This window comes from Bos indicus x Bos taurus, chromosome 3 (genome assembly GCF_003369695.1).
Source record: "Bos indicus x Bos taurus breed Angus x Brahman F1 hybrid chromosome 3, Bos_hybrid_MaternalHap_v2.0, whole genome shotgun sequence".
Taxonomy (NCBI): Eukaryota; Metazoa; Chordata; class Mammalia; order Artiodactyla; family Bovidae; genus Bos; species Bos indicus x Bos taurus.
The window spans coordinates 10596396-10612500 of record NC_040078.1 but is presented as its reverse complement, the minus strand read 5'-3'; the positions used below and the strand labels follow the sequence as shown (position 1 = coordinate 10612500).

Here is a 16105-nt window from a genome sequence, read left to right as displayed (position 1 = left end):
GCTATAGTCCATGGAGTCACAAAGAGTTGGACATGACTGAGCGACTAACACTTTCTTCCCACCCTAAGGGTTTGAAATTATACTGCAAAACACGAAAGTTAAAATTAGAGGGACCTTCAGTAATAATCTTTTTTACCCCTTCATTTAAAATCAGGGAGACTAAGACCAGTAGAGTAAGACTATTCATGTAATCAACATGTTTGTGGAGGTCAATTTTTTGTATCCACTTGAGTGGGGCAGGGAGTGCTCAGATCTTTGGTCAAACATCATTTCTGGGCGTATCTGTGAAGGTATTTCTGGATAAGATTAACATTTGAATCTGTAGTCTGAGTAAAGCAAATTGCCCCTCCCCATGTGATGGGCTCCATCCAATCTGTTAACAACCTGAGTTGAATAAAAGGCTAAGAAACAATTCTTCTTCCCTGCCTGACTGTCCTCAAGCTAGAACATCAGTCTTCTGCCTTGGAATGGAACTATATTATCTATTCTCTTTGGTCTGAATTTCTCAGCCTCCATAATCACATAAGTTCCTAATAATAAATCAATCAATAACTCTCTCTCTCCCTCCCTCTCTGTAAACACACACACACACTTTCTCTCTCTCTCTCTCTCTCTCTCTCTCTCTCTCTCTATTGGTTCTGTTCCTCTTAGAATCTTCACTAACACAGCATCCAGTGTCACTCCAAGGGAATGGCACCCACCTCAATAGCCTCTTCTAACCACTGAGTCCCAGGTCAAACATCACACCATCAGCAGCATTTGCCACCCAGGGCCTGTCGTTTTTCTGTGTGACTCTGTGTTCACATGGGTGGCCTGTCCTGAATCTTGCCTTCTCTTTTTTAAAAAAATAATTGAAGTATAGTTGATTTATAACATTATATCAGTTTCAGGTGTGCAACATAATCATTCAGTATTTTTATAGATTATACTGAGAAGGCAATGACAACCCACTCCAGTACTCTTGCCTGGAAAATCCCATGGATGGAGGAGCTTGGTAGGCTGCAGTCCATGGGGTTGTTAAGAGTCGGACACGACTGAGCGACTTCACTTTCACTTTTCACTTTCATGCATTGGAAAAGGAAATGGCAACCCACTCCAGTGTTCTTGCCTGGAGAATCCCAGGGATGGCAGGGCCTGGTGGGCTGCTGTCTATGGTGTTGCACAGAGTCGGACACGACTGAAGCGACTTAGCAGTAGCAGTAGCAGCAGACTTATGATAAAACACTGGCTATATTCCCCGTGATGCACAACATATCCTTAAAACGTACTTATTTTATACACAGTAGTTTGTACCCCATAATCCTCTATCACCTTTCTCCCTGGTAACCAGTGTTCTCTATAACCTTGAATCTGTTTCTGTTTTGTTATATCCCTGCCTTCTCTCTTGACTTGTCCATTTCCATTAACCTTCTTTTGCCTCTACTGCAACCAGATTCTTTTCCTCATGTAAAACAATACAATCAAATACTCCACACTCTGAGAATAACCTTGTAGCACTATAGATAGTTCACTGAATTGCTCTTAGGGTTTCACCTGCTTTTTGACCCATCTATTAGTTCTCCTCGGATATTGTTTCCATACACACCCAGCTTAGCTCCTATAGACAGAGCTCCCCCACCCCCCGCCCCGCCAGTACCCTAACCCTCCTCCTCTGTCCTGCTTCCCCCCCATCCATGCCCCTCCCTCTTGACTGTAACTCCTGTCATTTCATCTGTCAGCTTTCTCCATGCGTGCACCTGGCTGCAAATTGCTGTTAGAGAAAATCACACAGCTATAAATTAATGATAACAAACTTTATCTGCATTCTTCACGCTGCTCCACAAACGTATTGTGTTTCCTATTCAGTCGACTCTCCACATTTCAATAATAATCACTGCCAGATTTCTTCACTCCTCAGATACTTGACCCCTCTACTTCTGAGTTCACTCTCAGAACAGTACTCATACTCTACTCCATAGAATACAGGGATCCATCAGACAGAAACTCCTTCATCTTTCTAACTGTAGTGGGTTGAATAGTACCCCCTCCCCCACCAAGATATGTCCAGATCCTAACCCTCAAAATCTGTGAACTTATTTGGAAAAAGAATCATTGCAGATGTAATTAAGAGTCTCAAGATGAGATCATCCTGGGTTTGAGGTGAGCCCTACAATTCAACGACAGGTGTCTTAATAAGAGACAGGCAGAAAGAGTTCTGAGATACAGAGAAGCCAACTAAGTGAAGATAGAGGCAGAGAACCCCAGACAAGGGACCCCTTCAGAGGGAGGGAGAGCAGATGCTGCTGCTGCTAAGTCGATTCAGTCGTGTCCGATTCTGTGTGACCCCATAGACGGCAGCCCACCAGGCTCCCCCGTCCCTGGGATTCTCCAGGCAAGAACACTGGAGTGGGTTGCCATTTCCTTCTCCAATGCATGAAAGTGAAAAGTGGAAGTGAAGTCACTCAGTTGTGTCCGACTCTTTGCGACCCCATGGACTGCAGCCCACCAGGCTCCTCCGTCCATGGGATTTTCCAGGCAAGAGTACTGGAGTGGGTTGCCATTGCCTTCTCTGACACCACCCAGAGTGGGGTAATTTATTATGGCATCCCTAAGAAATTAATAATGCCAACCAATCTGACACCTATCTGCATCCAGACCAGCCCCTCCCCCCCCAGACCTCTTACAAGAGCAAGGGTGGACACCTCCCATTTATGTCTCCAGGTAGGCTGCGGATCCCACAACAGGGCCTTGTGCTCAAGGGTACACGTCTCAAGTCACATACCCCGATATGAATCCCAGCCCCACCATGTACCGTGTGGCCTTGGTACCTATCTGTGCCTCAGTGTCCACATCTCAAAGAAATGGGCTAATAATTATAGAACTTCTCAGAGAGGCTGCATACAAGTCAAATGAGATAATGCTCCTAGAACAGTTTCTGTACACAAAAAAGGGGCACAGCAAATTATTTATGTATTTATTATCTCTGGCTACCTTCTTAGGGACTAAACTATCAAGTGAATACTTCCTCTCTTGGTTCCTTCAGCCTTTCTTTCTTTATGGGATAATGTCTGCGAGCACTGAAACATTCTCAACCCTTTTCTTTCCAAAGAACAAGCAATAACAGTATTTCTCCCTAACCATACCTCTCTTGCCAATTCCCACTGAGTCCCTAAACTCCAGTTTACAACAGATATTTTCATTTTCTGCACTCACTGCTCCCACTTCCTCGTCCCTTACTTGTGTGTGAACTCACTGAAATTGACTGTGTCCCTTCACTGGACCTGCACTGGACAAGGCCACGTACGTGTCACTAAATCCTAAAGACAAACATCAGTTGTTATCAGCAATTTTGGCCACTGCTGCACATCTTTTTTTCTTTTTTTTTTAAGCTTCTTGCCATTGGCTCTGGCACTGGCCCTCCTGGTTGTCTCCCAGCCTCTCTGGCTGGTCTTCTGTGCTGGCTTCCCCCTCTTTTTTTTTTTTAAATTTTTATTTTTTTTAATGTAAATTTATTTATTTTAATTGGAGGTTAATTACTTTACAATATTGTATTGGTTTTGCCATACATCAACATGAATCCGCCACAGGTATACACATGTTCCCCATCTTGAACCCACCTCCCTCCTCCCTCCCCGTACCATCCCTCTTGCCTTAAAAGATGTGTTCCTCAAGGTTTCTTAGTCATTCTTATTTAAAACATCAATTTACTCTCAACAGGCTGATCATCCTGACTTGTATCTCCAGCCCAGATTCCTCCCCAGTGCTCCAGGCTCATATATCTAATTATTCACTAGACATATCTACCAATACACCTTAGACACCTCAAATTCAACATGTCCAAGGGGGAATACTCACCTTCTCTGGCCTTGAGAATCTACAACTTGTCTAGTACTTGCTGTCTCACTAAGGGGCACCTCCTTTTGTTCAAGCCAGAAAGCTGGGAGCCATTCTGGACTCGTCTCTTCCTTTGATGCCTTACAACCAATTTCCACCAAGTCTTATCTGTTCAACATCTTAAATATCTCTCAGATTCACTCACTTGTCTCCTTCTCTACTGTCTTAATGTAAGCCAATGCCACATCACACATATCTTGAAACTTATGTCCCATCAGGGTTTTCCCTCCAGACCTTCTCCAAACTTCAGCTAGAATAATCTTTCCAAAATACAAATCTGAGTGTGGCCACCCCTGCTGCCATTCATACACAAACTGTTAAAATTTTTCATTGCTGGTATCTGTTCTTATAATAAAATCCAAACTTCATAGAAAGATTTATCAGCCCCTCCATAATCTGGCTCTCAGCATTTGGCTCCTATCCCATAGCCTTCCTGGCGTTTTGTTGCTCTCCCTTTCCTCCATGGCTTCATACCACTTCTTCAAGGGAGACTTCCATGACTCTCAGCCTTCCAGATATTCCATGACATTCTCTGAATTTCTTTTAGCAGAGGGCTCACCAGAACATGTTGGGATGCTATAATCAATGTCTGCCTTCCACATTGTACAGTGAGCTCTCTAAGGATCGGACTCATGTCTGTCCTGCTCCCCAACATCCCCCCATTGCTTCCCCAAGTTCCTGGCACACAGTAAGCACTTAATGAGGACTGGCTGAGTAAATGAACAAATGCTGCTTTTCTTGTGAATAACTCAGTACTTTATACTGGCATTTCTCTAAATTCCCTGTGAATCGCGATTATTTGTATATGAAAAAAATGACCGTAATTACGAGTTGACTGAATTAAAGGAGAAGAAGCAACTAAGAGTGATTTATCCATCGCTGGAAGGGTGGGGAGAAAAGGGACCGCTCTTGCATTGTTAGTGGAAATGCAAATTGATACACTGGAGTACAGTGGATACAGTGGAGTACAGTATGGAGACTCCTTTAAAAACTAGGAATAATACTACCGTATGACCCAGAAATCCCACTACTGGGCATACACTCTCAGTTCAGTTCAGTCACTCAGTCGTGTCCGACTCTTTTGACCCCATGAATTGCAGCACGCCAGGCCTCCTTGTCCATCACCAACTCCCGGAGTTCACTCAAACTCATGTCCATCGAGTCAGTGATGCCATCCAGCCATCTCATCCTCTGTCGTCCCCTTCTCCTCCTGCCCTCAATCCCTCCCAGCATCAGTCTTTTCCAATGAGTCAATGCTTCGCGTGAGGAGGCCAAAGTACTGGAGTTTCAGCTTTAGCATCAGTCCTTCCAAAAAACACCCAGGACTGATCTCCTTTAGGATGGACTGGTTGGATCTCCTTGCAGTCCAAGGGACTCTCAAGAGTCTTCTCCAACACCACAGTTCAAAAGCATCAATTCTTCGGCGCTCAGCTTTCTTCACAGTCCAACTCTCACATCCATACATACACTCTCAGTAAACCATAACTGAAAAAGACACATGTACCCCAATGTTCACTGAAGCACTAGTTCATTGCAGCTATTTACAATAGTGAGGACATGGAAGCAACCTAGATGTTCTTCGACAGAAGAATGGATAAAGAAGGTGTAGTACACATACACAATGGAATATCACTCAGCTATAAAAAGGAACACATTTGAGTCAGTGCTAATGAGGTGGATGAACCTAGGGCCTATTATACAGAGTGAAGTAAGTCAGAAAAAGAAAGACAAATATAGTATACTAATGCATATATATGGAATCTAGAAAGATGGCACAGATGAACCTGTTTGCAGGGCAGCAAAGGAGACTCAGACGTAAAGAACAGACTTTTGTTCACAGTGGAGGAGGGAGAGGATGGGATGACTTGAGAGAGTAGTACTGAAACATATACATTTCCAGAGATATGGATATGATATCCATAAATATGATTTCCGTAAAACAGATAACCAGTGGGAATTTGCTGTATGATGCAAAGAACCCAAAGCCAGCTCTGTGAGAACCTAGAGGGGTGGGATGGAGAGATAGGAGGTTTAAGAAGGAAGGGACATGTGCATGCCTGCGGCTGATTCCTGTTGATCTATGACAGAAACCATCATAAGACTGTAAAATAATTATCCTCCATTTTAAAATGAAATAGAAATTTAAAAAAAAAACTAATAAAAAAAGAGTGATTTATCCCAGAACTCTCCCATAGAGTAATTTAATTCAAAGGAAAAGAATTATTTGACAAAAACCTAGAAACTGGAAGCAGTTTAACAGTGTTACCTAAAGATCTTGGAGAAAAGTTTTGAATGATAATGTATTCAGATTAAGATAGACAATGAAAAGGATACTTTATAGCAGGCTGGTTTCCTGAGGGGCCACTTTGGAAACTATGGAGAAATACATATTTTACTTTAAAAACCTCGAAGAGAAGAATTTGTTATAGGATACTATAGACAACATCTGAATTTGAAGGATTACTAAATAAGACATCTCTTAATCTGGATAAAATTGGACTCTATCTCCTATGCTTTATACACCTTTAACCAATAATCTGCTCCTCACTCATGCCGTTTCAGATAAGTCTGACATTTTATTTCTCTTCTTTTGTATATGGATCATGGATGAGATTTACAGACAACACATGCGCTGAAATGGGATAGATGTGATCTTTGACCAAAATCAAGTCAGAAAAGAACAAAGTTTAATGTCTGTGACTTGATACACAAATAAAAAAGTAAAAGAGTATCTAATAAATGAAGCCCACATGTCATAAGGGAAATGCTGTATGCAAGAACACTGACTTCAGAGAAAAAAAAGAGTTTAGATTTTGCATCGGAAAACCCAGGCTGGTACTGTTAAGTAAGATTTCCAGCAGGTGGCGCCCTGAACCAATTAATGTGAAACACAAGCCCCAATGTGCTGTTAGATACACCTATGCTGTGTGTCTCTCAGTCTTTTCAACCCCATGGACCGTAGCCCGCCTGGCTCCTCTGTGTCCATGAGGATTCTCCAGGCAAGAATACTGGAGTGGGTTGCCATTCCCTTCTCCAGGTTAGACACACGTACATTTTAAGAATTAAAATCACTTACATACTCAGGAGATTGTGGAGTTCCATGCACTCTGTGGAACACGTAAATACATTGTACCTGAACACATTCTTCCACGGGGGACTAGAGTAACAGCATATTATGAAGGCTCACATTAACAAGCCAGACATACAAATATACATATACATGTATGTGAACTTGGTTCTGTTTCTCAGAGCCAGTCTGTCTCCTCCAAATTGGTCCTTTAATACCATCTAGTAAATATTCCACCCTCCTCTGCTATATCATCATTCTCTCTCTCTCTCCACAATCACTAACCCAGATGTCTATGGTCTCTTTAAACACCAACATCCTCTTTTTCCCAATTAGTCTCAGAAGATGGCATGATCACTTCCTTCAAAAGAAGGACAAGGAAGAGGGAGAGGAGGAGGAGGAGCCAGCTCCATCAGCAGGTGGAACTGTCTTATCTTCCAGATGCCAACAAGCAAATCTGCATCTGCACCCATCCTATCACCTTGCCCTCCTTCCTTCCTTCAGCAAGACAGAAGGCAGCTCTACAGGCACCAAAGCGACTCCCTTTTAGCATGCTCTACATCCTATGCCCCTCCTACTTTCTCAGAAACCCTAAGCATCATTTTCTTCTCTATTTCTTTCTCTTGACTATTCGGATTCTCCTTCTCAGTGATTTCCTCCCCAGGGGTTTTTCAAACAGCTCAAGTCTCTCCCACTGACACAGATAAAATGGGTGGACATATAGGTACAGGTTCGACCGTGAGTTAATCATTGCTGAAACCAAGTGATGGGCACATGAGGGTTCATAATACTACTCTGTTGAATTTATTTACATTTGAAAATTTCCAAAGTGAAAAGTTTTAAAAAGAAAAAACAAAAAACACATTCTTGTTTGGCTCTTCCTGTCTTCCAGCTCACCAGCCTTCCTTCATCCCTTCTCAGCCAGACGTCTAAGAGTGGCCTTTCTGTGTTCTCTCCTCATCCTCCCCTCCCTTTTCTCTGCACCCCAATCTGGTTTCTTGCCCTTTTACTCCATAGAAAGTGAAAAAAACCTACCACCAGCTTTCACATATCTTACTCTAACGGATAAGTTTAGTTCTGCTTATTCTTGGCTCTGCGGTGGCACGTGGTACTCAATCAAGTCCCTTCTTAAATGCTCCCTTCCTTTGAATTCAGAAATGATATTCTGGTTTCCCTGCCACTTCCCTTGCCATTGCTTCTCTCTTTTTCTACTGTGCCATTAAACAGTAGAGTTTTTCTTAGCTCATTCTTAGGTCCTTCTCACTCTACTCTTTCTCTTGTGTGATCTCATTCACACTTTTGGCTTCAAATTCCACCAACATGCAGATGACTCCCAAAATTAAATCATTAATTCAGACCCTGACCCAGCTCTTAGCTTCAAAGCACCTCAAAGTTAGAAGCTCAGAGCTGAGCTCACCTACCCTGAACCTGGCCTTCTTGCAGGGTTTTCCTATCTTGGTCAATAGTAGGCAAGCCAGAAATCTTGGAGTCCCCTTTGACAGCTCCTTCCTCTTTGTACCATTGCCAATCTACTACCAAATCCTGCACATTTTTGCTCATAAACATCTCTAAAACCCATCTGCTGCTGCTGCTGCTGCTGCTAAGTCGCTTCAGTCGTGTCCAACTCTGTGCGACCCCATAGACGGCAGCCCACCAGGCTCCCCCGTCCCTGGGATTCTCCAGGCAAGAACACTGGAGTGGGTTGCCATTTCCTTCTCCAATGCATGAAAGTGGAAAGTGAAAAGTGAAAGTGAAGTCGTTCAGTCGTGCCCGACTCTTAGCGACCCCATGGACTGCAGCCTACCAGGCTCCTCCGTCCATGCGATTTTCCAGGCAAGAGCACTGGAGTGGGGTGCCATTGCCTTCTCCCCATCTACTTTTCTCTAACTACACCACCACCACCATCACCCAATCCAAGCTAACCTCACTTCTCCCAACGACTACTGAACTGCTATTCAGCTCCAGTGTCTGTCTTGGCACCTTTCCATCCTGTCCTCTGAACAGCAGCTGGAGCAATCATTCTAAAATGCAAAGCTAATCACGTTATTCTTTGGCTTAAAACCCTTCAGTGGTTTCGCCTTGTTTTTCGGATAAAAACAAAACCCCTACAGTCATGACAAAGCCCTGTGGGTCAGCTTCCTGTCTCTCTCCAATTTCATTTCATGCCTCTTTCTGCCTGCCTCTCTGAAGTCAAACCACACTTGCTTTTTAGCCATTTATTCTCTCTCCCACCATGAAACCTCTGTGCTCCCTGTTCCTCTGTCTGGAAAGCTCTTTCCTTCATTCTCTGCCTGGTTATTTCCTACTGATCTTCAGAGTCAAGTCAAGAGACATTTCCTGGAAGAAGCTTTCCTTGGCCCCTCCAAGGAGGTCAGCTCCCTCTATCATAAACTTCCTCCCCTCTATCGTCTGCCTCTTCATTCGTAGTTGCAATTCTACAATGTATTTGCGTGATAATCTGTGCCTCTCTTTGTTCATCTTTGTATCCCACCAGCACCTAGCTCAATGCTTAGCACACAGTAGGTGCTAAGTAAGTATTTGTTGAATGAGTAACTGAATGAATGTCCATTCTCGGTCAGGTTTCTGTATACTTAAGCTGTCTCCAGGCTACCTCCCCCAGCATCTCTGAGTGAATACTCAGGGGTCACAAGCTCATTTTTAATATTAAGATATTTCTGTGCTTTTATAACTAGTATATACCAGATCCTCATATGTGGGACATGCCAGGCACTATTTTTACTATAAAGTTTGCAGCCAGATAATTATTTGTGTACCTAAAAATGCAGGTATAATGAAGTAAAACCCCAAAACTGTACTAAAATATAGAATAAAGCATAAGACTTCAAAGAAATATTGTACTTGTCAAAAACCACTTTAGTCTCTGCTTCCTGACATCTGGGGGTAAAAAAATCACTCTCCTCCACTGTTAGGGGCAGAGTTAAGTAAAAAAAATGTTAAAGTACTGTTGGAAGTTTGTGCATAATTAGAAAAGAAAATAAGCTGCATATTCCTTCAAAATACGTATAATTGGTTCTAAATTGTCTGCTATTTTGGATGGCACCATGCTGCTGCTGCTGCTGTTAAGTCACTTCAGTCATGTCCAACTCTGTGCGACCCCATAGACGGCAGCCCACCAGGCTCCCCCGTCCCTGGGATTTCCTAAGCAAAAGTACTGGAGTGGGGTGCCATTGCCTTCTCCATGGCCCTCCTCAAAAGTGAACTACAGATGTAGCAAAAGGAAGATTATTAGGGGCTGTTAGTGATTCGTAGATGATGCTCCTCCAAAACTCAGGACTGGGCTAGGTCCATGGCAGGCAACTCCCAGGAAGTGCCCTGGCCAGGAACACAGCAGCCAACCTCTGGGCTCCTACCTCCTCCCAGCTCCCCAGGAATCTGTCTGTTCTCTGGACACCCTGGTGCTCATACCTTTCTTTAAAACCCAGCATTTCTCCTAGTTAAAAAGACTTCACGTGACCCTCTCCATGGGGCCTGTGAAACCTTGTTCCCAGAACTGGACTAATGATTCCTGCAGGCTTCTATGCTCAGAGCCCCAGAGAGAAGTCCAGAGCTTCCTAGTGAGCATGGGAGATAGTCTCTTGGTGATGACTACTGTAAGATGCATCATGCATTTCTTACTCCCTCTAGCACTCCACTGTGCCCAAGCATTTTCAAGGTATGGAGACATGTGGTCCATGGCTAAGTCCCCCAGAGCCTCACACACAATCTCCAAGAAACTAGCTTGAAACATTCAATCTGAAGAAGGCTGGTTGGACAAACCATCCGTAAACAAAGGAAGCTAGTGTTTGTTTCTGCACTTATTATGGATCTACCTATCCAGACCCTTTTCCATTTTACCTTATTTAATTCTAGATATTAGTTGGATCTTCTAGAAGAGGAAACCAAGGCTCAAGAAACCTAGTGCACGCCCAAAGATACACAAATAGACAGCAAGACCGCTGATGCAGACCCAGGCCCGTGTCGTCCCCTAACAGTTGTTTCCTCTGCTATGCTTGTGTCTTCAGCTTCTTGTATCATAAGACTCTGTGTCTCGCCCACTGTCCATTCTCTCAGTAGAACCATCACAGGACAACATTACATTACAGAAGCAAAAAGATACATCTTCCAAGGAGGACACAAAGAAGTTTAAAGATGTTCTGTTCCATTACAATTTATAGGAACTGAAAAAAGACATAAACACTGAAATCATGTTTAGGAGAGTAGGTTCCACTTCCTATGGCTTTTAAATGCAAACAAAAATGAACAGCTTTGCTAGTAAGTAGAATCATTGTAAGGACAATAAACTAACTAGTTCCTAGACAAACTATAAATGATTCATGCCAGGCTAGCTTTCCAGAAATGACAGATCACTTTTGTAGGTGGACATTGTTATAAAACCCTCCATTTCTAGTGGTATCACTTGGGAACCACACCCAGATGCTTCTAAAAGGTGTTGTGCCCAGCAGACCAGAAAACGTTCCCTTCTCCCCAACACAGGCTATTCTTTACCAACAGTCAAAATTAACCCTTCAACACATAAATCAGATTCCACCACTCCTCTGCTCAAACCCACCAATGACTTTTCATTAGCATGAAGGAAAGCTTGATCTACAAGACTTACCATTTGGTCTGCAATAGCTAAGAGTCGGACATGACTGAGCGACTTCACTTTCACTTTTCACTTTCATGAAGCATTAGAGAAGGAAATGGCAACCCACTCCAGTGTTCTTGCCTGGAGAATCCCAGGGACGGGGGAGCCTGATGGGCTGCTGTCTATGGGGTTGCACAGAGTCGGACACAACTGAATCGACTTAGCAGCAGCAGCAGCAGCAGTGATTTGAAAATTTGGTGGAGTATTTTTTTTTTTTTTGCTTTGTTTCTGTAATGATTGGGTACCACTGAGTCTGGGTGAACTCCGGGAGTTGGTGATGGACAGGGAGGCCTGGTGTGCTGAGATTCATGGGGTCACAAAGAGTCGGACACGACTGAGCAACTGAACTGAACTGAACTGAACTGAACTAGCTACAGAGAGGAAGGGAACCTGGGATTCGTGTGTCCTGCAATATGTAGATGCATCTCACACAAAGAAGACCTGCCCCATGTGGTGCACTTCTTTTGAATGACCTACTGAAAGGCTAGTTGCTGGTGTCTGGACCTAAAGTCTATCTCATTTTTCCATATAAATACAGCTTTCTGCATGGTTTCAAATTTCCTAAAATATTCAGGAATGCAAAATGGTTCCTGCTTTGCAAGAATATTTAATTTATTTTGATCATAAATTTATCAGCAAGTGTGTACCAGTTTGGAAAATCACAACACTGCTGATGGTTGATATTCTTTGTGATATTTATAATAGACCTGCACTTTTTTTTGCATATCTGCATCTATAGTTATTGCATTGGAGGTGATTCTTCATATAGATATAAGACTGCTAGTGTGGCATTTATGTATTAAAATACATAGTGTTTATTACATTTCCTTACATTTCAAAAAAAGGAATTTTATTGATTTGTTTTAATTATACTTATAAGTTGTATTACTTATAAATTCACTGCAGGATAGTAAAGGAAAAGTGAGGAGATGCCAGACTTAACACACCAGGCAGAGCTGGCTGTGATGGGGTGAGTACATCATCCTGTATGACATGCCCCGTATTTTTTTTTTTAACCACACTACCGTGGCATGTGGGATCTTAGTTCCCCAATCAGGGATTGAACCCATGCCCCTTTATTAGAAGCATGGAATCTTAGCCACTGCACTGCTAGGGAAGTTCCAACATGTCCCATATTAATCTCTGAGCTTGACTTTCTTCATCACCGTCTCCGCTCCAGCCACACTAACCTTTGTGCTTTCCCTCAGTCTTCAAGCTCATGCCCACCTCAGGCTCTCTGCTCTTGCTTTGTTTCTCTGTTTGGAATGCCCATCATCTGCATTTCATCGAGCTCTCTTGCTTCATTTACTCTCCACTCACATGCCACCTCCTGGGAAAGTCTTCCGTGACCACCAGGCTTCACATCACTCTTTTATCATCGATTCCTCCAGCAGGTATCTCTACCTACAATTCTACCATAATATTATTTACCTACTTATTCTTTGTCTCTGTCACAGAAATATGCACTCCATGAGGGAAGTGGGAGATGCTATTTTGGATCCCTGTGCCTGGAAAGTGGCATAAAGTGGGTGCTTGATAAATATTTGTAAAGTGGATGAATTCATGCAAGAAGACATTGCCTGTGTTCCTGATCCCTAGGAGCTATGGCTCTTTCTCTTTTTTATCTACATAATTTATAGCCAATCTAAGTCAGCATTAATTCTTTCAAACATATCCATCAAATGCTGACCATATTTCAAGTGGTGAGAATACAATAATAAATAAGATATATCCTGTCTGCACACTTTGTAATTAATGGCCATTTTCAGCACCTGCGAAGCATTTGAGTCCTACAGTGAAGTGACTTTATTTTAAAAAAAAATCTACCCATTTCTATTTTATATTCTGAGTACCTTTAAAATGTAATAATTATGATATTCATAAATTTAAAAAATTCTCTCTCTTGTGTTAAGAAAAATGTTGCTAGCACATATATAGGAATTTTTTACCAATTTGGAAAATCTTACCACTGGTCCTGGTGATGTTCTTCTACAAGTTCCCAAAACATCACCCCTCAGAGGCTGAGGGAGCTAAAAGCTGGGTGATGCCTAAATAAGTGGAAGCTTTTAGTTCCCTTCAGTGGTGTAGCCAGTGGGGACCTCTACCTACCTGGCTGAGATGAAGTCACCTACGTAAGGCACACAGGGGCCATGTGCCCTCTGAAGGACTCCACCAGCTAGAAAGCCCATTCCGTCCTCTCTGTTAGGGCAGCACAGGTCAGTACCAGCCCCAGCTGGTGGCATACAGCCACCCTGGAGGTCCCAGGCAACAGCTGATCATTCAGAGCCTTTCATTCCCCTACTCTCTGGCCAGGCACCTTTTCTGCATGCTGAGGAGTGAGACAAAAGCAACCCCCAAACTAACAAAACCTATACACTTGCACGCAGCTCTACAGAGCTATATAGAGCTGTACAATGGACTTTCTCATTCATTTTCACATTTGGAAGATGGACAGTACAATTTTGTTTTAATAAATAAGCAAGTTAAAGATCAGAGAGGCTTGGAAACTTGGCAAAGCTGCAACTTAAACCAGGATCTCCTGATTCCAAGTTAGAAAATGGAAACCATTGTCTAGCTACAATCAGGTTCGGGGGATTATCTGTGGAGTTAAATTCTCACTGATATAGAACTTGACCTGAGGAGCTGGCTACATTGCACCCTGATCAAGCACTTGAACGAATCTCAGTTCACTGCCTACTTGGGCACACATCCCATCCCAGCTCCCATGATTTCATAAAGACTACATTTCATAAAGAATACATTCATAGAGAGCTTCCAGAATTGAGAAAAGCTTAGAGTGAGCCATGATGAATGTATACCCTTGTCCCGAACTTTCACAGTGCTAGAAACTGTTGGCATTCAGCAGCACCATTATAATAGATGATGCAGGGGAGTGAGGGGTGGACTAGAAAGATGTAGGTAGTATTCTGGCTGAAAACTCTGAAATGCCTCTTCTGTAAACTCCTTCCCTACAATCCCCCATGCTCCTATCCACACACACAGACCAATTTTTCCTTTCAGGCCTGACCTTAAAGCAAAAAGATGTAGGATAAACTGAGCTAAAAATAAAAGGCTCCAGAAGGGCTGTCCAGGGATTTCAGGTCCAAAGGCCATATCCATTGGGCTGTCAGGAAAGAGTTAATATCAGAACTGGTGTTCCATCAAAGTAACTCAGGAAGGTAAAACTGTATTGGTTCTTATTGCAAGATTCCTAAGTCCCTTTAAAAGTACCAGACTAACTTCAAAAGAATTTCAGGAGTTTCAGCTTGCTGCAAACGCACACAAGTCCCCAAGCTAAAAAAAAAATTGATGGATTCATTTTGATATTTGGCAAAAATAATACAATTATGTAAAGTTTAAAAATAAAATAAAATTAAAAAAATATATATATATATATTGGTCTCCTTCCAGAGTCCTCCTGTCTGCCGTATCAATTCCCCACTTCTTAGCATGGATTGGATTCTCCTATCTCACCCCATCCCAGCTTCTTCAGAGCACAAGTGACAGCTGGCCGTGTCCTCTGGTCACCTGTCCAGAGCCCTGGGTTGGAGAGATGCTGACTCCCCAGCAGTCAGGAGGAGAGGTGAGTCTCCTCAGGTTTCCCGAGTTCACCTGAGGTGGAGGTCAGTTCCCAGCTCAGGCGGTTCCCTCTAGCTAATAGACTAGAGGCTGCAATATGAAATGAAGAGCCAAACCAGCCCAAAATAGAAAACCAATTCGACCAAGCTCCCAATCTTCCTGACTGTGGCCCATTAGATGAAGTAGGGAAAGAGAGCTGAAGTGGATGCAGGATGAGAGAGCTGGTGAGAAAACTGCTTGCTGGAAACCAAGAATTATGAAAAGAACATTCTGATACAAACCTCAAAGCCTGTCCGGCAAGCAGGAAAGGCTGCAAACTTTGCAGTCAAGACCACTGAAGTGTTAAGACCTTGAATTTCTGGGGACAAGTTCGTCTCCTGCTGATAATTAGCATGCTGCTGTGTAGTTTATTCCACTGAGATGAAGAACAATGATTACATCTCACCTTGTAGAGGAGGAAGTGAGTGATGAGCCTTAGCACACACACACAAAAGCCTATCCTTTGGAATACAAAAGGATAGCCGACAAAGACAGCACAGGTCCTCACCCTCTACAGGACCCCATCCACCTCCTGACCCATCTTGGTCAAGGTGAGTGTTACCTTCAAGGACAACTGGACTTTTCCTTATCAGCATATGGGATGATCTGCCTTTTCATGTGCTCAGAGGTAAAGGAATGGAGCCATAGTGGTTTCAAAACCTATGGCCAGGCATCCCAGTCACTCTTTGCCAGTGATTTTTCTGCGAAGCAAAGGATTCAAAGGCTGTGTCAGGCTGAGCGGAGAGATGTAGCAGGCATCTGAGCCTTCGCTAGACAATAGAAAATTAATAAGGGAGGAACAGGGAAAGAACAAAGAGCGAGGAGACAGAAAAAGAGGGGAGGTCCAGGATTCCCAAGGAAAGGGGTTTTCTTTCTCTTCCCAGAGCCCCCAGGGAGGA

At 43.1% G+C, this 16105-nt stretch overlaps 1 protein-coding gene across 4 annotated transcripts in view; it reads right to left on the bottom strand.

Annotated features, from left to right (window-relative positions):
* Window positions 1-16105, bottom strand: part of LOC113884434 (gamma-interferon-inducible protein 16-like) — a 202530-nt gene that overhangs the window by 140289 nt on the left and 46136 nt on the right. The gene's annotated exons all lie outside the window — the stretch shown is intronic.